General features: G+C 43.7%; 1 protein-coding gene across 8 annotated transcripts in view; it reads left to right on the top strand.

The window, feature by feature from the left end:
* The window catches only part of Mapk8 (mitogen-activated protein kinase 8), an 85,960-nt gene that overhangs the window by 29,437 nt on the left and 30,154 nt on the right, over nt 1-26,369 (top strand). For 3 of the 8 annotated variants that reach the window (XM_063233756.1, XM_063233757.1, XM_063233758.1), the window contains one exon: nt 11,614-11,694. The exons of the other annotated variants lie outside the window; for them this stretch is intronic. The gene's annotated coding sequence lies outside the window, so the exon portion shown is untranslated. The remainder of the gene's footprint in view (nt 1-11,613; nt 11,695-26,369) is intronic. 8 annotated transcript variants of the gene reach the window in all.

The raw sequence follows: 26,369 nt of genomic DNA on the forward strand, positions 1-26,369 counted from the left end.
TGGCACTGTGGAATTATTTTATGGAAAGAACATACTTTACTAGTAGTCCTAGGGCAGTGATGGCAAACGTTTAGAATGTCCAGTGATACAGCCAGCCTGCTGCTGCATGCATGCCTCCTCCACTGTCCTAGCGCCTTGGATCAGAACTCTGAATTTCAGGTTTTTGATACGTTGATATAATGTGCAACGCCTCCTACTTTCTGGTTCATTTTTGTCCTTGTTCTCTGTTTTTTAGTAGTATTAAAGCCTTTTAGGTAGGTCATAGCAAGTTGACCACCTTTTAAAAATTTTTTATTTTATTTTTTACTGGTTAAGACAAGGTCTTGTAATGTAGCTCAAGGAGGCTTTGAACCAAGGATCTTCCTGCCTCAGCCTTCTGAGTGCTGGGATTATAGGTGGGCACCAGTACACTTGGTGGCCCATGGCCATTAAGAAGGACATTAGCTGTAGCTGGGGAGAGGCAGAGAGAAATGGAATACATTTTACCATTTACTTCAAAAAACCTGAAGGCAAACACATACAAATATGGGGAGTAGAGGGTAAAATAATAAAAATTCCCCGTTATCTTACTAGTAATATTTCAGTATGTTTCTTTTCATATACATTGTATGTACATGAGAGAATATATTTATTTACGTGCATGGATACATAGTTACATGTTCATGTTTTTATAAGAGATCCAGCAGTCACATTAGCATATGTTAATTAGAGACTACAGTAGTAATGCCTGCTTTGATTTGATTAGCAATAAAGTCTAAAAATATAAACTTTGTTGCTGGCCATGGTGGTGCATATCTGCAATCGTAGCACTTTGGGAGGCTGATGTAGGAGAGTCACAAGTTTGACCTCAGCCTAGGCAACATAGGAAGACCTTGACTCAAAAGTAAAAATTAAAAAGGAAGCAGCTCAGAACAAAGACCTTGGGTTCAGTTCTTAGTACTACCAGTGTTAAAGGGGAAAAAAGGCTTCCAAGAAATGTATGGCCTTGGCAGTGAGAGTTTTTATAAGATAAAAGATTTGCAACATTAATGATTGTAGCTGTATCTACTAAGGCTTGTTATTGTCTCAGTTCTAACATGAGATAATATAGGAAGAGATGTCAGGGGTTGTGTGAAGTCAGGACTATTTTCACAGTAATACTGAGATATTATTTGCCTTTTTCATCTCTGTTTCAAGAGTTTTCAGGAAGCCATGTGACCTGACCTGTGATGTGGCCACACACAGAACACAGAAGCACATAACAGAACCCAGCTGCCTGAAATTAAGCTGGACACCACAGAGATCTGCAGAAATGCAAACCACTGGCACTTTCCGCACTGAGTTTTTACAAAAAGCTATCTTCTACTAAAATGCTAACCATGTGATGGATTCGTTATTATTTTAAACTAGATTTTTATTAAATAATTATTTAAAATATCTAGCATAGTAAATATTGATAGGTGTAAGCAACACAAATAAAAGTTCTCTGTGTTAACTTTGTTAAAAGTTCTCTCCAAAATTTTAGAGTGTAAGGGAGTACTGACACCAAATATTTTGAGAACTGCTGGATTATAAAATGTCAAAAAATTCTTTGTTAGGATTATTACCTATCTCAAGACCAGAATTTTTTGATTTCCTCACAGGAATGGATATAAATTCTCCAAACTTTGAGGTTTCACTTCAGAGTCTGAATTTTTGTCATTGACAGTGAATTACTGTCATTTGTTTTCCTTGAGGTGTGGTAGGCTCACTTTTTTCATTTTCAGGAAAACATCCTCTAGGTACCCTCGTTTCAAGCAGTATAGTTTGTGCATGGGTCATGCTTTGAAGTAAACATGTGTTCCATGAAAAAGTGGCTAAGTGCTGTTCCTCGGATAACTGTAGTACTTGAGTGTACATCAGAATGTTTACAAGTGTTGCCCACGCATGTGTGTGAAATATCACTCGCTGATCACCTGAAAAACGCTAGTTCAATGAGGTCCAACAGATCATTTCTGTATGCCACCACGGTCATACTGTATGAGAGTACACGGGGCCATCAGAACTCCTTCTGTGTCAGGTATCTGAGGGTCGAAGTAGAGATAATTCATGTTTGAGTGGGATATCAGTAAAACTGTTGACTCTTAGCCACCTAGGGGCGGAGCCAGGATGTAATGTAATGGCAGGAAGAAGGTGTGTCTCGCTCTTGTGCCTGTTTTCTGCTTGCTGTTTGCAGCCGCCATGAACTGCGGGCCCCGCCATGCCAGCCTGCCTTGGAGCCAACTGAATGTGGGCTGAAACCTCCAAAAATTGTAAGAAATAAACCTTTCCTTTCCCAACTCAGGGCTTCAGGTATTTTGTCTCAGTGATGAGTAAAAACTAACTAAGACAGAATTTGGTACCAAGAGTGGGGTCATTTGCTGTGACCATACCTGACCGTGTTTTTCAAGAGGCTTTGGAAATAGCCTGTGGGCAGAGTTTGGAAAGGTTCGGACATGTTTCCTGGATGCATAGAGCTGGTGCAGCCTAGGCTGTTCTGTAGTGAGGATTCTGGTCAGAGCTCAGGAGACCAGAAGGCTGATAGAAAGCCTGATGGTAAAGACCAGGCTTGGGAGGTTTCTACAGGGAAGGACTTCATTGGTTGTTGGACTCCACATGATGTGTGTCATGGCTTGATGAAAGTTTGTCTGCATTTTGCTCATGCCCAGAGACTTTGCCTGAGACTGAGACTAAGGGCAATGGACTGATTAATCTAGAAAAAGAAATTTCAAAACAATCGAATGTTGAGTCTGGCATGGCTATTGTTGAGGGCTTTATGTTGCAGATCAAGAGGAAAGAACCCAGCAGGATAATTTGCAATACTGTGACTTTGGCCAAAAAGAAAATTCCCAGGAATGCTGTGGATTGTAAAGAAAGAGTTGAGACTTTGATTGCTGAGGAGAAACAGAAAAATAATAAAGATGGCCCAAGAGCATCCTAAGAAGCATTGATCAAAACTGCAAAAGTGAAAGAATTTGTTCAGAGGAGAAAGCTACAGAGCATCATGCTCCAGAATGGCGACAGAGGCCACATGAGGTTCCAGAAGGCAGCAACATAGAGAAGCTTTTCTTCACAATCAGGTTCACAGAGCCCAACAATCCAAGCAATCGACCCCTACAGCCAAGAGAGAGAAAAGCCTGGCTACTGCTCCAGCTAGCAGCAAACCTTGATGGCATCCACATGGTGCTGATTTTAGGTGCAAGGAAAATGCACAAATTCTGAGGGTAAGAAGGCTTCCACTTTGATTGTAAAGGGCCTGGGAGGCCAAGCAGTGTGCCCCTGAGAGGGCAATTTGTAAAGATATAAGGGTAAAGCCAAAGGTGCAGTAGAGACACCAAAAATTTGGAAAAGCCAAGAATGTGGGTGATCCAGGGAAGGCTGCAAAAAGTGAGCAGGGAGGGTTTAAGAAAAAACGTGCTGGAGCTGAAATCCCTGGATGTGCTGTGGAGGTGGGATCACTCAAGCCTTTTGGAGCTTACAACCAGATTGCTTCAGATGCTGAGCATGGAACTCTAGGACTTAATGTTTGTCCTGCTGGATGTTGGACTTGCTTTGTTTCCAATGCTTTCTATTCCCCTGTTTGTAACTTTTGGAATGGTAATGTTTATCTTGTGCCTTTACATTTCAGAAATGTTTAACCTTGTTTCTTTTGTACAGGGGCTTATGGTTAAGAGTTAGCCATAGATCTTGGAGGAGACTTTGGCTTGGACTATTTAGCAATGCTGAAGCTGTGTAGGACTTTGGCAACTCTTGGAGGTGGACTAAATGTCTTTTGTATAAAGGATGTACCCGAGTCCTGGGGCCAGGGGTGAAATGTCATGGTTTATGTCTCATGAGTTTGCACTGTGCATTTGTGATGGTTCATTGTCTAGTGCTTGGATTGATGGTGTCAGTGCTACACCCACATGGGGGTGGAGCCAGCATATAATGTAATGGCAGGAAGAAGGTGTGTCTTGCTCTTTGGCCTGTTTCCTCCTTGCTGTTTGCAGCTGCCGTGAACTGTGGGCCCCGCCATGCCAGCCTGCCTTGGAGCCAACTGTGTATGGACTGAAACCTCCAAAAACTATTAAGAAATAAATCTTTCCCAACTTTGGGCTTCAGGTATTTTGTCTCAGTGATGAGTAAAAACTAACTAAGACAAAGGCATACAACTTAAACAGTTTTAGATTCCTTATCAGTGACTTGGCTGGTTTCAAGTGAGAAGTGTGCACGGATTCTCTTATTTTTTAATAAATTCTGGGAATTTTTCATCTTCTGCCTCCCAGACATTCATGTTTTGCCTCAGACTTGGGAAATTGTGTCTTATGAATTTTAGATGAGTATTCTGCCAAAAATACCTGAGGATTGCTGTACTGATTCCCAAAGCATGTTTGTTCTCTAAGGGGCTTTCTTTTCTCTTATAATGCCCTACATAGTCCAGTTACCTTTCGTTTTCCCAACTCAGCAAAGATGTCCCCTGTTGGATGTGACTGCAGAAAGAGCAGGGCAGTATAGCTTGTTTGTTGACTGGCTTCCTTCCTGCCTTCCTTCCTTCCTTCCCTTTGAGACATGATGCAGTGATGTATTCTAGACTAGCCTTAAACTCACTATGTGTCCCAGACTGTCCTGGAGCTCTGGCTCCTCCTGTCTCAGCCTCCTGAGTACCAGGATTGTAGGCATGTATCACGATGCCTGGCTGAGAGTCAAAATCTGTTACCCGTTGTTGGACAATGTTTCAAATATTTTATCAGCTTTCTAGGTTTTCTGTAAGAGTATACATCTGATTCTAGTTAAAAGAACTGAACCCTATTTAATATATAATGTGGTTTTAAAAATTTTTGTGAGCAGCTTTTGTGTTTATAGATTCTGATATCATTTGTAACTCCTGGTTGTTTTTAGTCCTAAAGAGCTTCCCCTCTTTAAGATTGTTGCCAGACTGGACACCTGCTGCTTCCCAGAAGTCATTAGATTTTATCCTATCCTTAGCCAGAGCATTGCTTCTGTTCAGTCCTGCTGTGGGGAGTCTTCACCCTAGGCCATTGAGCCCAGTGGGTTGAACATGCTGGTGGTGGTCATCGTCAGCATACATTTCGGGTCAGCAGACTAGCTGTTCACTGGAAGCTCATTGTTGATACACTTAATAGCTTCTTGATGCTCTTCTGAACTAAAATTCAAAGCATATTCTTAAGTTATCGCCTATAAATGTGAAGTATACTGTCTTGCTTACTTTCTCTCATAGCTGAGACAAAATACCTGACACCCAAAATTAGGGAAGGAAAGGTTGGTTTAGCTTACAGTTTTTGGAAGTTTCAGTTGTACTCAGCTGTCTCCAGGCAGGGTGGTGCATGGCTGAGGGCAGCCACAAGTGGCAGGAGCAGAAGGGCAAAGGAGGAAGCACAACCCTTCTCGCCCCTGTCAATGTTGTGCGCCAGTCACACCGCCAGTCCCAGCGCCAGGCAACGAGCAGTCACCAACACTAAACTCAGCGGCCTTCTAAAGGGCCACCCTCTCCGTGACCATAGGTGGCCTTGGGGGGACATCCAGACACAAACCATAGCATTTACTTTAGAAAGATATAGAAAGTTAATCAGAATTTTTCCACCTTTTACGCGCCTAAAGTCCACTGAGAGCATATATGTAAATATGCTAGAATCATTTAGGTATGTATGACATAGATAAATTTAAAAAAAACTGTGAGTTCAGGAATTCTTGACAAATGCTTTCTAAAAGAAGATGATCTAAAACAAAATAATACAGAAAAGTTGAAAGTTTTTTTTAACTTGTAAATGCTTAGAAAAGAGAAAGATTATGAAATTAGAAGGAAACCAGAAATTATAATACCTCGTCATAAGGTTTGAGACTTTAATGTGCTTGTTTCTGAGAGTAATCTGTACAAAGAATAAATAGGAAATAAAAACGATCTGGATAAGCTTCTTCAATAAATTAGAATTACTTTTGGTACTGGGAATCAAATTCAGGACCTTTCGCTTGCCAGGCAGGCACTTTGCAGCTGAACTGTATCCCCAACCCTAGTTTCATGATTTTGTATAGTATTTCTTTAAGCTCTGTACTTTATTTCCTCTGTCTTAACTAAAGTGTGCCTTCTAAATTTGGGCAATGAGTCGACTAATATATGGTTCTTCATTTCTTCATTATTTTTTGCCGAAAAACCAAGTCTTGTGTTACTGGGCCATTCAAGGGGGGGCCCGAGGGGGATTCCTCAGCTGAGGTCCCGGGGTTAAAGGACACCTATGTGCAAGACGGCAGCAGGCAGCAGGCAGCGTGGAGCAGAGCAGAGGCCAGAGCAAGAGCCGCCGCGTCTCTGTTGTGTAATTCTTACACAGGTTGTCACCTCGTGCTTACGTTATTCTTACCTAGGGTTGTGACCAGCGCATGCGCGTTTCCCTGTGCTGTCACGGTTCCCTAACAGTATCCCACTGTGCGCCTGCAGACAAGTGGGCTCCTGTTCTAATTACCAGGTACTGACAGAGCCATAAGGAGACTAATGAAATGAATCAGGAACATTTCCTCGAGTCTGAAGTTCCTTTAACACGTAGATACGACACACACATACAACACACACACACACATCCTTGCATCCCTACCAAGCCTAACTAGGAAGAAAATATAAGTAAACTAAAAAATGATGTAGTACAGACTTGTGTTTCCAAAAATACACATTTTTTTTCTTATTCTTGCTAAGTAAAGCTAAAAACTCTGGCTATTATCTATAAAACAAACATATAAAAGGACCGAAGTGGGAAGAAGATGAATCAGCGCAAGATCTTGAGGCCCAATAATTTGACTAAAAGTCAAAGTTTTTTTTCGAGGAATCGAACTCCGGACCTCGCACTTGTCAGGCAGGTGCTATACCACTAAGCTAAATCTCCAGCCCCTAAAAATCTTGGATTTTCTTACTGTCTCATATATTCCTGAATGGATGTGGGAAACTTAGCAGCCCAGAAATGCTGTGTAAAGACCAAAGAAAGGGTGAGGCCCAAAAAAATCTATTCTCCATACCTAAGAGCAGGAGAATAGCCCAGCAGACAGAAGTCTTAGAGAACAGCTGCTCTGCTTAAGGCACGCTGCACAGAAAATCACCCAGATTAGCGGAGAACAAGTTAGGGCGGGGTGGGGGGGGGGGACGACACGCCTGCATTTCACCATTTTCTGGCTGCACCAAAACCGCCCTCCAGCTCCAGAGTCAGCAGAGGCAGTACGGAAAGTGGCATCTGTTGGCTCCTCCCTCTTTCCTACCTCAGATCTACTAAGACCTAGAAAGGAGACTGTGCTTCTGCTCTGTTGGGCAATTCTCCTGTCAAAGCAGTGTCAAGGAAGAATCCTGCAGTCATAGACTACAGCTAGATACAACTAAAATCCACTCTCCTGAAATGATATTCCAAGTATCCAGACTTCAGGACACTGGAGTCTCTCATACCAAGAACCAGGAAGGTGTCTGCTTGAATTAGGAAGGACGCTGCATGAGGACACCGAGATAGCATGGGTCGTAGAGTTACCTGATGCAGACAGAGAGCCTGACCTCTTCTCAGTGCGAGGCTTTCTAGCAGCCGTGCTCTCCTTGGCTTCAGTTATCTTTTCTGGCAAAACTCTAGATTTTCCAAATGAGTTTTTCTTTTCCTCCTGATTCTCGCTGTAAATCTGGTTGAAAGCAGTCAGAAGTATTCATGCCACAGACGAATATTGTACTGCCTGAAATTTTCTCCAGCACATCAGTCTGCCATTCAATAACCCTGATAAAGCGATCGCAGGGGCAGGATTGTGTGTCAAACGGGATCAAAAGCAAAAGGCTGAGTTGCCCAGAGCTAGGGAAATGGTGTGAGCACGCTGCTTTTGCAGGGGAGTTTCAGCAAGGAAGCTGCCTTAAAAAGCTCCGGTCAGTATTCCCGCAGCTGGTGGCTGCCACCGTCTAATCCGGTTACTAGAATCTCAGAATTACCGCGTTGAGATCAGTGTTTCCAGCTTCCTGCTTTTCCACTGTTGCTCTGCCAGCCTGACTTACTTTTGGTTGCCTTGCTTTAGTTAATTTTACAGTGTTTTCATTTTCCTTTTGTTCCCAGGTACTTCTCCCGTGTCTGTATTTTGCTCGTTAGGACCTTTTGCCTTTTCCAGTGTGAAAACAGAAGCCACTAAATACAAATTCTTTCAGCTTGCCTTTCCTAAGCTCAGTTAAACGTTTTGTTTTCCGGTTGCATGTACAGTATAATGTTCACACTTTGACAAAAGAGATACAGAACAAATATGGCTCCTTCCACACGTAGTCCCCTTCGGTCTCCAGGCAGCGCAGTGCGGGTTTTGGCCATGTGCAGTGTTGCACTCTGGCAGTGTTGTTTCTCAGGGTTTTTCTTCTTAACTCTGGTAACTCTTGCCTTGCACTTTCTTCTTGTCTTGTTCCCGTTCTTCCCTTCCGGGAAAGCAGCTCACCTGCAGGTCTTCCTCGAGGTGCTCTCTCTGCTTTGGTCGCACCTTCAGTTTTACTTCTGTGTAAATGAGAAGGATGCGACTCACCGAGGCTGTTACCAGGGTGGGTTAGTAGTGTGACTAGCCTTTCCCGTGCACACACGGAGATGTGTCCAGTCCACTGCTTAGCAGAACTCCATTCTTACCGGGCTTCTCCAGGCTGCCCGTTCTCTGTGACCAGCCGGTGTGCATTACCTGGCTGAAGTCCTCGGGCCCTTCTTCATGCTCTGCAGCGTGTGCGGAAACCCCTCGTGCCTCCAGCCTCGCTTCTGGCGCTGGGGCTTTCCTGAGCCCTGCTGGCTCAGCACTTTTTGGCACTGGTGCTTTTGCCTCTGTTCCTCCTCGTCCTGTTCCTTTCCTCCGCTCCCATGTAATGAATCTCAGAAGGAAAGATTCCTAAGCAGAAGCCCTCCTTTTTGCAGGCTGAATTCTTAGCTTCGGATATTTCTGTGGCGTTGCAGTTGTGTGTTTTTGATCCCTATTTTTGCTTTGCCTTAATAAACTTGAGTACCTGAGTGCCTTGTTTCTGGTCCCTAGTGTCCCTGTCCCTTGGCATCCAGAGCATCTTTATTTCCTCTTCAGGGCCTGCAACGTGCTTTGTTTTTTATTGGCTAATTATCAGGGGCTGCGTTTTCTTTTTATTAATATCTAGTTTTTTGGAGAGTGTGTGTCTAAAATTATTGATTTTTGAGTTGAGTCAGCTCACCACTAATTTATTCCAAGGTCAGTTTTATGGATGAGAAAAGTGTGCCCCAAACTTTAATTGAATTTCTTAGTATCACACCACTCAAGTAACTGGTGGCTGCTGATGCACTCAACCTTCAGTTTCTGGCTTTCGGGGGCAATGAGGTTAACTTGAGAACTTGGAGGAGTTTCCGTTGAGATGTTACCCAAGGGTTCAGTCTCCCGGATTTGCTCAGCACCTCTGAATGCCGTGGTCTGCCCTAGCTGCACACGGCGGCAGGGCTCCTCCGTGAGCTGGGGCTGTTTTGGCACGCCCCTTGCTGGCTCCCAGGCAGAAGGTGCCTCCTTTCTCATTTGTCCTTTCCCCATCCGTGGCTGTCCTGTTGTTCATTACTTTGCTTGAAGCCCTGCTTCGTGACCTCATTTGTCAGAAAATCATTTTTGTTTACTGTCATGTCTTTTATAAACTTCCGCAGTGTCTGATGGCTACATGGTTTTAAGAAAAGTACTGTTACTGAATCCGGCGTGGTGGCAGCGCCTGTAATCTCTGCCCTTGGGAGGCGGAGGCACGAGGGTGGCCCTGTGAGTGTGAGGCCAGGCTGGGCCACATAGTGAACGCAGAGCCAGCCTGAACTGCGTGCGTAGCAAGATCCTGTCCCAGAAAAGGAAATCAAAAAACAAAAAGGAGGAGAGAGAAAAAACACACCGTAATGAGAAGCATTTGCCTTAATTCTCATCTTTAGTTACCTGTAAAATACGAATTTATCACCAGTCTGTCCCAGCACTCTCGGTTCGCTGCTGTCTTTTGTGGATTGTAATTTACTGTTCCCAGGAACCCCTCTGTCATTACTGCTCTCACAAAGGAATTAGTAAAAGTGAGAACCTCTTCTCTTGCCCACTAGATGGCGCAAGCGCACCGCGCCGGGGCTCCGGCGGCCGGGCCTTCTTCCTGCGCTGGGCTGTGAGGACAGCTCTGGGGTTCGCGTTGTCCGGTTTTCCGAGGAGCCCTTGCCGCGCCCGCTGTCTGGGGCTTTCCATGGACTGGTGGCAAACCTCAGGGTTTTTGGTGGTGTATCTGTTCCTCGTGTCAAAGGTAAAGACCGTGTGTTAGGATGCTTAGGTGACCTTATTTTTGTCTCGGACAACTGTGGCCTTACAGTGAGTTGCCAGGAACCTGTGTGCAGACTGCCTCCCACTGGGCAGAGCCCAGTATATGATTTAAGGAAGATGATAAGTTATTAAGGTGAAAAAACAGACAAGCTTCTAACAGTACTGTACCTAGATAACAATTTGTGTGTCTTCTTAAAATTTCCATGATTTCTTTATATAAAGGTCCTTGTAGCTAAGCTCTAACTCAGGAAATATTTTACCCACTTTGCTTAAGCAGGTGTAAGATAAAGTAAGACAATTTTTAAAAATGTGAGCAAGAGGGGGTGTCTTCATTTCTCCGAGGCTGTGGCATCTTTTCCTACTTTTGCGGTCTTTGTCCTTTTTCACTGTCTGAGAATATTAGGTACATATGCTTCAAAGTTGATGGTTTTATCATAGCTGGCAACTGAAGGATTGTTGTCCTTATGTGTCACCACATTTAAGATGTCATCCTCCTATAACTTCATATCCCCGTGCTACCTTACAGTCATCCTGTGCAGGGACAAGGTAACTAACATTTTATTTCTTTTTATGTTTTATCAGTTGTTGATAGTGTTAGCATATTTTTACAGTGTCGTTTTGTATGGAAATCCCAAAAGTTTTGACAGTTCTTGATAACCAAGATGATGTCATCTATAAGGACTCATTTGGCAATAAAGACTTTTGGGCACTGGTCCTGGCCATGTATGCATTGATAATTAGGTGACCTAGATGACATTTGAGCTATAAGAAGGGAACTAACTTTCAGTCATTAATGGATAAACATGTTTAATAAGTTGTAATTATGCCATGGATGGATTATGATTAGCTTTGCCTAATCAATTTCATCTAAAGTGTAATAATTACATTAGTTAGCCACTTCCTTATTTAGTAATGACATTTCAATATATAATCTGTGGATCAGCCAGGAAATATGCTCATAGATTGCCAAATGTTTTTTGATGCATAGAGTTCACAAGAAATTGAAGGCAAATGAAAGTCTAGAATTATGCAGGGTTTCCCCCCTTTTTTAAAATTAGAAGTAACCAAAAATGTCTATGTAATAAGAGAATCCCTGTGTATATTTAAATATTTAACCTGCTATAACATTTGTTAGTTGAAAATTAGGCAGGTTTACAGAAAATGAGTATTTGTGTATATATTACATATATTTTAGGTTCCTTTGTCTTATAAATACATTGTTTTGTTTTTTTACTGTGCTCTGTGGGGGAGAGAGTCAACTTTTATTGCAGTATGCATTGTTTGTGTATAAACATAAATTTGACAGATATCCTTATCCCATGATCCGCACTTTCTGATAGTCCCTTTTCTGTTTGATTTTTTAAGAAATTTGAATCTACTAAGTTGACTTCATGATCTATCGGTGGTTTGGGACTCAGTTCGGAAACTGCCATATAGGATTGAAAAGTAAGTTTTTACCCTAAATACTAACAAAGGACTATTCTAAGACAATTTGAATATTTGAAAACCTTTATGGTAATTGATTAGCAGAAAAGAATAAAATCCTTCCTTTCTTCAGTGCTTCCTGCTATGTAATCATCAGATGTTATTTGACTGTAGTTTTCCAAAATTTAACTGAATGCTTAACATATTAGAGCAAGAACTATCTGAAGCATCAAGCTGACAAAACTTATTGATGGTATTGTTGGAGATAACAAGGTTGTCTGTGTACCCTTAAAATTAAGACAGCAAATAGAGGTTTCAAGTGAATTGTTTTTCAAGGGTGTTAGCAACTTAGCGCTGACTGTTGGAAATGAAAGCATTCTAACTATGGGAAGTCTGTACAAATAGAGTTTTATTATGTATAAATGTCCGTGACTATGAAAAATATTGTGAACCTTAATAACTTTATTGCTCCATTTATGTTGAATGACTTTGTACAGCTGAGAAACTTGGTCCTTCTTGGCTGACGAAAGAATGTAGGTAGATCAGTAGGTGATGTTTAGTGCAGTCCGAAAGGCACCTGAGTGTCGTGAGGAGTGTGAGTGAAATCCACTGAAAAGCATCACGTTCTAACCTTGGGTGACAGTAATTGGAACATTCAGACATGGGAGAGAAGGACATGTCCTGTGAGGAGGACAGAAAGAAGCGTGAAGAAAGGAAAGCTGGGTGTGTTCAAGAGGTTTTAAAAGATAGTTGGGTGGGTTTTGTTAGAGTCAGGTTTTGAGCAGAGGAAAGAATCGTTAAGAAGGGGCTGGGATTTAGCCCAGCGGCGTAAGCACCTGCCTTGCAAGTGTGTGGTCGTGAGAAAAAGATCAAAAAAAAAATCATTAAGAAATCTATGAAGTAGTTCAGAGAAGAAATGAATTTGAAATAGGGAGTATCTGCGCAAATAGAACTGGAAATTTGCCAGTACAGCCAAGTAAAATGCACACTAGTTTACTGAAATGTTGTCTCTGGGATCTGAGCTTTGAAGAGAGCCTGTGCTCTTTGTCCTGGCAGTGCTTCTAGTGTAGGATGACCAGAGAATGGGAGTCCTGGGAGAGTCGGGTGAGCCTGGAAGTGGGGGCGCTGCCGCCCCCCCCAAGCCTCCCGATGACGAAGTTGCTGGTGCAGGTGAGGGGAGTGCGGGTGGAACCAGCAGAGCCAGACCCAGCGGTGCCGGCTAGGCGGAGAGACAGACTGGGGCACGCTGGGAGCTGGGAGCCCTTCGCTGCGGCTGGAATCCACAGAATCCGACGAGGCGGGAGGGTCTGCTGGAAGGGAAGGCCAGGGACAATATCCAAAGCCCTGGAATTTCTGATACAGGCTTGGGCAGAGGGAACCATGATAGAATTTTAAGCAAGGGAGATTCAGAGCCAGATGTAATCTTAGAAGGGTGAGCAAGCAAGCAAAAGCACGAGGGTGATGGGGAAGCTGGGAGCGCAGTGCCAGGAGGTGCGAGGTGCGGCTGGGCCAGACCCAGGGGATTAGCTGTGGCTGTCAGGGACTCCAGGTGCTCCCGTGCGCTCCTGTACCTCGTGTCAGTGTGTCTTGGCTTTTCTCTGCGGTGTCTGCCTCCTTGTTCTTGTGTGCTGGGTTTGCTGCTTCTCTGATGACAAACCAACCACAGGCTTTGGGTTTCACTGGTCTTCCAGATCTCCTAAAGAGACTGGCTTCTTAAGTAAGTTGTCAACCCTCGATCTAGTGAGCTGCGGCTGAAGGAGGGGACGCAGCAGAAACCTAACTGCTTCCGAGTCCACCTCTCTTCCAGTGAGGCGAGTGACTGAGTCACGGGCTGGCGGATTTCTTAGAGTGAACAAGTTGTGGAAGATCATTCTAGCTGCAGGATGAAGAGTTGGGACCAGGAGGATTAGAGGCAGGAAACCCCTTCAGGAAACGATGGCAAGCCAGGTGATGATGTGTCAGCCTGGATTAGGGTGGTGACCAAGAAGAGAGCAGACCTGTGGCGATAAAGCTTGACACTGCAGAACGACATGGTGGGCCGGGTGTGGGAGGCCCACTCAGAAATGACATTTTTTTTTATTGTTTGCTGGGTGTGGTGGCACACACCTGTACTCCCAGCACTGAGGCATCTGAGGCAGGAGGGTCATCATGAGTTTGTGGCCAGCCTGAGCCACATAGCATGACCTTGCCTTTAAAAACAAAAACAAAAACAGTGTTTTGAAATTTCTAGCCTTTGTTACTGGTTAAAAAATCAGAAGATTGTGATGGCCAAAGCTATAGGCCTTACCCTATGGAGGGCAGCCTAAAAATGAGATAGAGCATAAAATTGAAGCCGTTTCTGAGAGATTGATAATAGGTTTATAGCTTGAAAATTGCATTTGGTACTAATCTTGCAAGTCTTCAACTTAGATTTGTCACACCTGGTTATCACAGTCACCTGGAAGTGCTGTTTGTCTCCCCTTCTTGCTGAGCTTTCAGATTCTGAAACATGGTATAATTTACTCGGAAATTTAGTGATTATTTTTTCCCCTGCTAGGAGCAGGCACACTTAATTATAGAAAGTTATTTCTCATGGAATCATTTTCTTCTAACACCTATGTAGCACTTTTTGAAATTCTGATCATGATTATATTGCTGGCAAGATAAACTAGTGGTAATTATATGTGGAATTAACATATGAATAAAATTAAATAAGATGCGTCTGGGACATTTCTTATTTACTGTTGATAGGTGATTTTAAGAAGTCTCTCTGGTGATGGTTGAATGTGATCAATATTTTATGAGACTTGAGAACGTACTTGGCAACAGTTACTTTTAGGAAGTATTGGGCATTTCAGTCTAACTCCAGAAATAAGTTACTCTGTGTAACCAGATTTTTGTTGTTGTTGTTTTTGAGTATTTTTTGGATAGGGTAAAGATTTAACCCAACTTTGTATATAGTACAAAAGTTCCTTTAAAGCTAAGCATTCTTTTTTGATGTAAAAACTTGAACAACTTTTATAAAAACTTTATAAATATGAATTTTTGTTAAATGTATAATTAAAATACCTTTTGAAGACCTCAGGTATGTTCTCACAGTTACTCATTGAGAGAATTTGATGTTGCTTTTTAACAACTAATATTAATCTAGATACAGTAGAGTACCCTAGAGTCAGCTTCCTAGTATTTTGAGATTTTTGCATTTTGATTGCTAAGTAATTTTAAACTTTTAGATAAATTGTTATGGTGCTACCTACCCATGTTATGATACTGTATTACTAAAAGTCTGCGTTACTGTTTTTGAAAAAGCCAAAAACTTTCCCGCTGAAAATGCCACTACAGAGTTCCGGGATTGTTATACAAATACTGGAAATGTCTGGAAAAAGTCTTGGAAATGAGTTCTGAGTCTCAGTGATTTCATGTGGCCAGCACTGAATGTTTAGCTAAAGGCATCCCCCTCAAACAGAACCGTGAGGGACACAGCCTGAGCATCGTTTTGGGTGGAATGTAATAAAGCTGGTCAGCTCAGGGCAGTTAGGAGTTCACGGCATTGTACAAGTAGGTCTCGTAAAACTGCACTGCAGAGTACAAACCGAGCGTTTTCCTCCCTTTGCAATAGGGGCCCGGGTCTCCCTACAAGATAAAGCAAGCTAGACATGGTCCAGAGCTTCGCAGGAAGAACCTGTGAGAACCAGAGCACCAGGGTTATCTGTTGGCTGTAATACTTTCAGTTTTGGGGGGCAGTGAAAGAAATACGCAAGCTGGGCATGGTGGCTCACACCTGTGATCCCAGGACTCAGGAGGCTGAGGCCCAAGGATCGAGGGTCATTGTGAGTTTGAAAGCAGCCTGGCTGACGTAGTGAGTTCAAGGCCTGCCTGAACTACATAGCAAGACCCTGTCTCAAAACCAAGGAAAGAAATGTGCTAACTCTGTGGACACTTAGGAGACTTACACTGTGCTTTCTACAGGCTCTATGGGAGTGGGACTCGAGTCTTTTTCTTGTAAGATAGTAATACAGAAAATGGAGGAGAAGGAAAAACCTCAAATTTAGAGAACAGACCTAGAAAGATCTTAAATAAATTAATGCTTTTAAGATTCTGGCCTCTTCCTGAAAGCTTTGTTATTTTAATGTTTATGGTAGTGACCTTTCATTTTATGTGATTTTTAACTTTTAAACTTTCACATGTACGTGTCTTGTAGACAAAATGACAGTTTAAAAAAGTCCAGCTAATTCTCCCCTCCCAGACAGCACCCGCCCTTACAGAGAGGAACATACTGTTGTTCTCTATCCCGTGTCTCTCATAGTGTGAGCAGCTTACAGTTAGTGTGGTTCTAGCTTAAATAGAGCAGTGCCCCTAAATGATGGAGTTTGGTCGATTATTTTGGTGCAATAGAGAAGCAAAAGTACAAAATGAACAAGCTTATGGAGTTGAGGACGTGGAAAGGAGCACACGACCCAGGCGGCTGGGCTGTCTCCTTTGACTGGAATGTGGGGAATGGACATATATAACCTCTGACCAGGGCTGGTGCTTAGGGGGGCGTTGACGATGCGCAAGGGACCCATTGGAATTCTCTGCCCGCAGATGGGGAGGGGAGTTGCAGTTAAGGCTGAGGAAGAGGCAGGAAGGGTAGGCGTGTCTTGAACTTAGTGAGAGAAAGGAAGAAAGGGATGTAGGGAAAGAGGAAGTCAGATTGCTCGTATTTGCAGATGATTCTTTATATAGAAGGACACCTCTGCACCCCCCAAAAAACTGCCAGAAGTCTGATAAGTTCATCAGGGGTACAAAATCAACACACAAAAACCAGTAGTGTACATGTACATCAATGATGAACCCAAAAAAGACATCAGAAAAAAATCCATGCATAACAACTTTAAGAAAAACAAAAACAAATACCTAGCAGTCAGTCTTAACTCAAGAGGTGAAAGACCTCTAACAAAAATTATAGAGCTCTAAAGAAAAAAAAAAGGAATGTAGAAATGATAAACCAGGTGTGATGGTACATGTCTGTAATACCAGTACTGTGGGAGACTGAGGCAGGAAGATCGCAAGTTCAAGGCCAGCCTGGTGACTTAAGGACTCACTGTCTCTTTTAACTACTTTTTTAAGGTTTAGCGATTAGATCAGCGTAAAGGCCCTGAGTTTACTTCCAGGGGCGGGAGGAGCCATCTCTCTTTCTTGGATTAGCAGAATTAATACTGTTAAAGTAGCCATATTACCAAAAGAGATTGATTCATTGCAATCCCTATTAAAATACTGTGAGCATTTTTCACAGAACTAGAAAAACTCCTGAAATTCACATTAAACCAGAAAATAAACTAACCAAAGCAATCCTGAGCAAAACCAGAGGCATCACGATATACTATATTTCAAAAGCATGGGCATAGAATAACGTAGTACTTGCCCCAAAGATTCATTGACTGCAAGAATAGAACAGAAGACACAGAACCAACCCCAGGCTCCTCCAGCCGTCTGAGTGTGTGGTCCTTTAGTGGCGTTGCTTTTGAGAAGATCTGCCTCACACTCCAGCGAAGCAGGGGAGCAGTGTTTGGAGCTGGAGTGGGAGAGAAGGCGGTGATCTGCCCCTCTCAGTGTCCGGTGCAGTGGGAGTCACTGTAAAGATTCCCAAAAGGGGAAAGGTGGAGGGAATTCACGGAGGACTCACTGATCAGCCCTCTTTCTAGAGGGCTGTACAGGACTGCCCTTCTGGCACTTCCTCTTTCTTTTAAAGATACCTCACGCTCTTACCATCATCTGTGTGTTCTGTGTATTATCTTTGTGATGCTATTATAAAACAATTTTCTTTTAAAAATAATACGCCATTCCATGAACCCCAACAGAAGGACTCCCCCAAGGCAAATAGTTAAACATAGAGGAAGAAGGGAGGAGAGCCTACCACAGAAAATAGGACAGGGATACAGTGCATATCAGTTACATCCATCAATATTAATGGCCTCAATTCAAGATTATATACCATGATCAAGGGGATTCATCCAGGGATGCAGGGATTGTTAACATGCATATACAGCAATAATATTAACAGAGCCAAGGACAAAAATCAAATGATCACCTCAGTAGATGCAGAAAAAGCTTTTGACAAAGTCTAGCACCCACTCATGATAAAAGCCCTACAGAAAATTGGAATAGATGGTCTTTATCTCAATCTGATAAAAGCCATCGATGACAGACCAACAGCCAACTTTATACTAAATGGACAAAAGCTGAAAACTATCTCTCAAATCAGGAACAAGACAAGGATGTCCATTGTCTCCACTCTTAGGCAGCATAGTCCTGGGAACTTTAGCCAGAGCAGTAAGACAAGAGAAAGAAAGAAAAGGAATAATGCTAGTCAAGAAAGAAGTTAAACTATTGTTATTTGCAGATGACATGATACTCTACATAGAAGATGCCAAAAACTCCACTTAAAAAACTGCTAGCATGGGGCTGGGAATTTAGCTCAGCGGCATAAGCACCTACCTTGCAAGCAGGTGGTCCTGAGTTTGTTCCCCAGTACCGACTTTAAAAAAAAAACCCGCTAGATTTAGTAAGCAAGTTTGGTAGCATAGCTGGATGCAAAGTCAGCACTTCATATCCTTCCTGTACATGAATAACAAACTCAGTAAGAGAGAAATCAAGGAAACAGCACCTTTCACAGTAGCATCCAAAAAATGAAATACCTGGGGATCAGTCTAATGAAGGATATAAAAGACCTCTACATTGAAAACTACAGCACTCTGAAAAAGGAGAATGAAGAGGATTTTAGAAAGTGCAGTGACTTCCTTTGCTCTTGGGTCGGAAGAACCAATCTAGTGAAAATGGCCGTATTTCCAAAACTGTTACACAGGTTCAATGCAATCCTAATTCCAATTCCAATAGTGTATCACTGGATTAGAGAAAGCAATCACAAATTCATCTGGAACCGAAAGAAACCTAGAACAGCAAAGACAAGACAGGGAGCATCAACAGTCTCTAACTTGAAATTATACTATAAGGCTACTTTGATAAAAACTGTGTGTAGGGCTGGAGATGTAGCTCAGTGGTAGGGTGCTTGCCTAGCTAGCATGCACAAGACCTCGAGTTCATTCCCAGTACCACAGACCCTGAGGTCAGTGGATAGAGTATAAGATGCAGAAACAACTCCAGACACCCGAGAGAAGGTGGCTGCTTTTGGCAGAGTGCTAAACACATTTACTGGAAGAAAGATAGCCTCTTTAATAAACAGTGCTGGAAAAACTGGCTCTGTGCATGCTGAAGATTAAAGTTGGACCTACATGTTTCACCATTCGTTAAACTAAAATCATAATGGATCAAAGATGTAAATATTAAAACAGAAACTTAAATCAGCTGGAAGATAGAGTAGAGAAAACTCCTGAAGACATTGATGTAGGCAGAGACCCCCACCGTACAGAAACTGTCACAAAGAATCAGCACCTGGGATCTCATCCTACTGAAAAGCTTTTACACAGCAAGAGAAACCACCAGCAGAGTAAAGAAACAACACACAAAAGGAGAAAAATGTTTGCCAGTGTGCCTCAGATAAAGGATTCCTATCGAGAATATATAAAGAAGTCAAAACGGTGTAAAAATCATCTGCGCTAGGCAGGAGCGGAACTAGGACCCAATGTTCTTAGTTTGGGTCTCTGGTTCCGTGGAGAGTGGGAGTCCGATTCTGCTTTCTCAGACAGCAGTGGCTGCGCAGTGCTCGGGCAGCCCCGCTGGAGCCCACGAGCTGGCTGGGCGTCGTGCTTTGCCACGCAGGAGTGGGCCGCACGGCCTGAGATTGGTGCTGCCCCCGCCCCATCCAGACCAGTCTTGGGGAGAGAAGAAAAGCGCATGTCGGGAGCGGAGACGGCTCGTGGGCCGTGGGCCGTGGGCCGTGGGCTAGAACTTCCATTTTGGAAAGGGTGCAGAGAGGGTGGCCCTGGGAGGCAGAAAAGTCAGTAGGCAGAAGTGCTGTGGAGAAAGCTGAAGCAGGATGGGCCAGGAGAGGGACTAAAGGTACCCTTCTAGGTGGGGAGGAGCCTAGAGATTGGTTGTAAGGCAGTGCCGTGCGGTTCTGGAGCCCGGCAGCCCCCAGGCCTGTGTTTGCAAGCTGGGACCTGGGGTTGCTGATGGTACGGTTCCAGTTTCTGAGTCCAAAGGCCCAGGAACCAGGAGACTCAGCAGTACAGCTGCAGACCAAAGCCAGCAGGCTTGAGACCAGGAAAAGCCCCAAGACAGAGAAAGAAAGACCGGTGGATGTCCCAGCTCAAAGCCACGGGAGTTCTCTCTTCCTCTCAGGAGAATCCGCCTTTCTGTTGTGTGCAGGCTTCACCTACGTGGATGAGACCCATCCACATGACGGACTCCTCTATCGGTTTAAATGTTAAAGTCAGCCAGAAGCACCCTTAGAGAAACACTCACAATGATGTTTTAGCACATATCTGGGCACACTGTGTCCAAGCAAGTTGATAGATTATTTTGTATTTTAAAGAGGAAAAAACCCACTAAAAGTGGTACAGAATTTCATACCAAGATAATAGGAAATTAGCAAATTAGCGTATTGTTATCTTCAGAGCAGGTGCTCATAGTACAAGATACAGTGATAAAAAAATGATCAAACAATGTAAGCACAAACCATTCTCTCAAATGAACTAAATTAATTAATGTATTGTCTTAGCTATTACACATATGTGTGTACATTCCCTTGTTTTCTCCTTTCTTCGTTGCTCTTCCCTCTTGAACAGCTTCTTTCCCTTTCATGAGGGGTACTGTAGATTTTGGGTCTTACTTACTCTCTCAGTTTCTTACACTAGGGAGACAGTATGTTTATGCACGTCTGGTTTATTTCACTGATGAGTGTGGTCTGTGGTTGCATACCTGCCACAGAGAAGGTTAGTTGGTGGACCGAGAACTGTGACCCCTAAAGGTAGACAGGCTGAGTTCACCCCGGTGGCTTTTTGCCAGGATTACTTGATGGTTAAAGTTGTCTTGATTTCCAAACCTTGCTGCATTGCCACAATTGTTTTCCAGTGTCTGTGGGCTGGCAGATGGACCGTGAGACTTGTTCCCTGTGTGGACATCACAGTGCTCAGTCCCGAGTCATAGAAACCTACAAGAGCCAGTGTTTTAGCGATCTCAGGACATCAGAAATACAGCCCTTGCCCCCACAAAACGGTAGCCTGGTGTAGAATCAGCCTAACTGCAAAAGTACAGATTCAGCAAGGTAATTTTAAATGGGAATTGAAGTTCCAACTAGTTTGAATGAAAAAGGCTTTATGAAAATTAAAACCTGGACAGATTGTTTAAAAACATTTCAGAAAAGGAAATGCATCCATTGGCTGCAAGAGAGTTTTGGAGGGTGATAATTTAGCCACATTGGCTTGAGTGCAGTGTCCCTGCCATAGAAGTACCAAGAGGAGGACGCTGAAAGCCAGAGGCGAATCTTCAGTCTGATGGCATTTAGTCTTGTATTAATAACCCCTCGGCCTCAGTTTACTGGTTTGCTAAATGGGATGGTAATGCCTTTCATTTCATGTACGCTTTAATGAGTTGCATCTAAGTTCTGTAACTGGTCTTTCTTCTAAGTCTGAAGCAGCCTTCCTGAGTAGGGACACTGCACTATTTCCTCCTTGCGCATATTCCTGGCAGGGTGCCGGAAGCGCTCTGTAAATCTCGCCACTGCAGAATCCCCACCGCCCTTGCTTTGGGGATTGTTCCATTGGCTTGTTTTGTTGAATTGCTAGACTTCTCTAAATACGTAGCTATACCAGTTTGTCTCTTACTTCTGATGGTTCTCTAATTGTTCATCAACTGTGACTGTTCACAGAGCTAAGTCTTAGATATTTTTGTCTTAGCACTCCAGTCTCAGGGGGTTTAATTCTCCCTCATTACTTCACAAATGACAAATCCCAAGTGGCTTCTCTTGGATCCCTGAGGCTCCTTTCTGTGTGTGGTCACCAGCGCCGTGTTGCCAGTGAACGTCTCGCGTGTCTCAAACACGTGTTCTGCTCCCCCTACCTCTTTGCCTCCGGACTTATTATATGAGGCCTTGGTGTCTTCAAAGGACTCAAACCCTTGCTCTGCCCTTTACAAACCGTGCAAGCACAGGCATCTATAAGGTAGTGCCTGTTTTAACACACGGTAGCGGGAGAGAAAACAGAAGTACGGCCTTTACCCTTCTAGCCAAGATGAAGCAAAGCCTGGACTACCTCTGAGCACAAACAGGTAGACAGCCCGAGGAGAGCGGGTAAGATGAATAGTGTCCAACAGGGTCCGCGGAAGGCAAGCTCTCTGTACGCACTTGTGTGTTTGTTACTAAATGTGGAAATGATGGTGTCTTTAAAGTTGTAGGATAAAGATGAAGTGGTTCTGCAAGGGTAACTTGTAATGGCAGGTTTTAGATTATAAAAGCAGCTCCCAAAGCAGTACTCTGAGATTTGCATTTTAAGAAACAGAATAAAAGACACAAAAGAAGCAAAAAGAAGAAAGAAGGGAAACTAAGAAAATAGAAAAATGAAATGAAAGTGTTGCTTTAAAAGATCAATAATAGTGGTAACAGCCCAGCGTAGTGGGGAGGGGAGAGATGCAGTAGCAATGGACATGAAAGAGATATGACCACAGAATTTATCTGGCATGAACTGGACAGCGTAGATGGAGCGGGACCTTGAAAAACACAATTGCCAGAGTTTACCTCGGAAGAAAACGTAACCTGAACGGTGAACTCTATGTCTGTGGAAGAGTTCAACTTTGTAATAAATCCTTACCTCAAAAACTTTCCTCGATGCTTCACTGAGCTATTCTGTGAGACTTTAAGGGCGAAATCACAGCAGTTGTGTACTATTTTATTCAGAAAAGAAAAGCAGAGGGGACACTGTCCAGGTTACTTTAGGAGGCGGGTGTCCCGCAGAAGAGTAGGTAGAAAAGCCTTAACCAGAATTGCACCCTGCTGAAGTCAGCATATAAGAAGGTACTATTTTTCCTCCTAGTTACGGATTCATTCCAGGAATGCAGTCATTGAAAATCAGTTGATGCCATCATATGACCCAGCCAAGAATGAAAAACTATACGAATAGCTCAGTACATTGAGAAAAAATATCATTTGACAGATGTCAATGCCCATGAATAATTAAAAGCAATTCTCAGTGAACTCAGATATGATGAAATGCAGTGTGGTATGTCGTGCTTAAAAATGAAGCCTGTCAGCTTTTTTCCTACGGTCAGGCACAAGAGAATGACAAGAGAATGACGCTCTGCTCTTAGCACTGCAGTTTGCCGTTGCTTAGAAATTATATCTGGGGTGTGGGGCCAGTCAAGGAATTCAGAGGTGCCCAAATTAGAAGTAAAGAAATAACACTGCTGTGTGCATAGAAGAAGCTCACAGAACTCACTAAAACAGCAAAAATCAACTAAGATGCATAACTAAGCTTAGTACTATAACATCATGGTTGAAAATTTAATTGTATGTATGTACTAGTAAGGACAATTGGAAATTTTAAATTAAAATGTTCATTTTAGCATCTAAAATAAAAGTACCCACGGAGAAGACGAACATGATATGTATGGCAGAAACATAGACATTGCTGAGAAAACTCAAATCCAAGTAGAGAGAAATAAGTACTGTGTTGATTGTTATTATTATACAAAAGTTATAAGGATAATATTATAATAAAATATATTTTATATAAAATAATACAAAATTATTGTACAGGTTGAGAAACTATAATTGAAAAACTAAATTAGCTTATAACGCTTTGATTTTAGATTTTGAATTTACTCAGAATGATCAACCTATATGAAATGTCAGATGCTGTCTGTGGGTGAAAGGGTACCCAGGAACTCTACTAGTTTTTGCAACTTGTGTGAAGGTCTGAAATTATTTCAAAACAAAAACTTACAAAAAGCACCATTTAAAAAAATAGAATGCTAGCCACAAATGGGAGAAAATCCTTGTAAAATATTTGTTAAAGAATGTATATCTAGAATATATTAAGAATTATTGTAACTTAGTAATATGGAAAAACTTTGTTTATAGTAGGCAAACAAATTGAATAACTACTTCAGCAACAACAAACAGAAGATACGTGAGTGACATCTAAGCCCATAGACAGATGCCCAGCTCTGTTACTTCCTAGGAAAAGCAAATGTAAAACACAGTAAAATGCCACTATATACTGTAAAGTTAAGGGACAGCCACTGGAAAGTGGACAGCTACGACTCATACATTGCTGGTGCGAATGAGAAACCATAACAGCACTTTGGAAGACAGCCTAGCACTTCCTTACAACCACAGGATTGAGCAGTCTCTCTGCTAAGTATTTACCCATCGATCTCAGTGACCTAAGCTGGAAACCAGACACATGTCTAACTAGTACATCACAGCCTAGAACACTGCTTAGTATTAAAACGGAGTGCAGACTCCGTAACTCTCAAGCTGTTAGGATACAGCATAGAAGCTAAACAAAAGTTAAACGGTGTCTGATTTCCCTAACGTGTAGATCTAGAAAAGAAACAACTACCAGTGCAGGTGGGGCAGAGATTTATCTGCAGAGAACGTTTTTGCTGCTGAAAATGTTCTGTATGGTGATTTGGGTTTTGGTGCGGTTACCAGATGTGTACCTTTATTGTGACTCAGCAGACTGTGAAGTTCATGCCGATGCATGTTTTAGAGCCTTCGCATGTGTCATTTTTCTGCCTAGAGAGCTCCCTCTCCTGCCTGGTTAACTCCTGGTCTGTGCTCAGATGTTGCTTTAAATACCTTGCTGTCAGGGGATTCCGTTTGTTCCAGAGTCCAGACCAGCCCAGCCTGCTGGGCCCGTGTTACAGTCAGGCTGGGAGTCATGAGCTTAAGGTCTCTTTCTGCCTTAGCTGCAGACGCTGAGGACTTAGATGTGGATTTTGCTGTGCTCACAGGGCTTGAGCCCGGTATACGCAGTGTGCACTGCACTGTTGGTCCAGGCCTAGGACCACAGGTCACCTGCTCAGAGGTACCAAGACAGAATAAAGCACGGACAAAACATGTATTTTAGTTACGGGGAGCACCAGACGGTCAAAGCCCAACAGCAGGCTGAGACCATAAGGCAGGTGGATTTGGCTTTTCTCAGGAGTAGGGCTTGATTAGGGGACGTGCTTGCTGCTGGGCTGCAGGAAACAGTCGGGTTCAGGAAGTGAGGGGCGATGAAATCACCCGGGAACAGATCATGGTTAACTGCTAACCTGATTGTCTACTAGCTGGATTACTGAGCTAGACAGGATTTGCAGGGGTCAGCGTCCTCAGCTCCCTGTGCTCTTGCCTTGAGGCACCAGAATGCCACAGGCTGTTTACTGGCCTGCGCCCTGGCCGATGGCTCAAAGATCAGTCTGTCCCTAAGCCAGCATGAGTTCCGCACCAGCCATGCAGGCCTAGGACAGACACTGAGTGTGTTCCGATGCCAGTTTAGTAGTGTTACTCGTTGTCTGCTGGTACCTCCTCAGCTGGCCCTCAGCACGCACCACTGAGTAGAAGGGAGAGTCCCGCCTCCTGCTCTCCTGTCCCTGGTTTTCTGCCTCAGGGCCTGGCTGCGCTCCCTGCTGAGCCGCGGAGAGCTGTGCTCTGGGTGCTCCCGCCAAGGCTGTGGTGGGCACTTCGTGAGGACTGCGGAGTCATCATCCTGCTGGGCCGTCCTTGTGGAGAATACGGAGAGGCCTCGTCGCCGTTACTCTTGTAGCAGCGAGAGACACCAATCCGAGGGCACTGTCCTGGGCTTGGCCCACTTTTTGTGAGACATCCAGCAAGGTCTGGTACCTGCGTAGTTGCAGTCAGCTCAGCTCCGGTGCAGCACCCCAGGGGAGCCCTGACCTCCAGCAGGCAGCTGGACAGCTGGAGCAGAGGCCCTGTTTACCTTGGGGGGGGGGGGCGCGGGCAGCATCAGCTCTGTGAGCTGCCGGAGAGCGGAGAGCAGTAGGACTGGCAGAGCCCCAGAGCCCTCCCTGCCTCCCTGAGGGCGTGCATCCAGTGTTGAATGAGAGCCCTGGCCCCAACACCGCCTGCCTTGCTCTTTCCTCTTCTTAGTTCTCTCGGCAAGGGGGATCCAGGCTAGGTGGAGACTGGTGAGCAGGGCCGGACTCCTCTGTGATCACGTTGTGAGTGTAGTTAATGTTGAGCAGCCTCGGACCTCCCTTTACTCTGCCCACCTTGCCCCCGTTTTGGCGGTTTGTAAAGCTTGTCTTTTCATCCTCTCCTGACTGGCATTAATCCGCCCAGTAACTAATTTGGTGGCATTTTTCTGGAACTTTCTTTAAACGATATAAATCTAATTCCTTAACAGTTTCTATTGTATTAATACCTTTTTTGTTTGTTTTTTAACCCTATTAGAGCTGCATAATTCCATTCCTTTCACTTAGATTATTGTAGCCTCCCTGGTTGTCCTGTCCCACTCCTGCCCCTGTGCCCCTGCAGGATGATCCCCACATACCAGGTCCTGGTCATCTGCTGCACCATGGTCCCTCTTGGTCTCCGTCTTTGAGTGACTTTTCTCCACTCTGCTTGAATTCACTCCCTCCCCGGAGTTTGTGACACAGCACAGTGTCTTGCCCATGGTAGGCACTAACATTTGGTGAGTTAATTCTTGCACTGTAAGTCCTAACAGGATTTTTGTGGTTGTTGGCGTTGTCTTATAAGTACACATACAGCCAGCAATTCTTTATACCTGACTAATAGTGATGGGATGGAGGAGTGATAGGTTAAAGCTGTCTCTGTG

Source organism: Cavia porcellus, unplaced genomic scaffold, assembly GCF_034190915.1.
Source record: "Cavia porcellus strain 051 isolate PalLab524CR breed Dunkin Hartley unplaced genomic scaffold, mCavPor4.1 scaffold_23, whole genome shotgun sequence".
Lineage (NCBI taxonomy): Eukaryota > Metazoa > Chordata > Mammalia > Rodentia > Caviidae > Cavia > Cavia porcellus.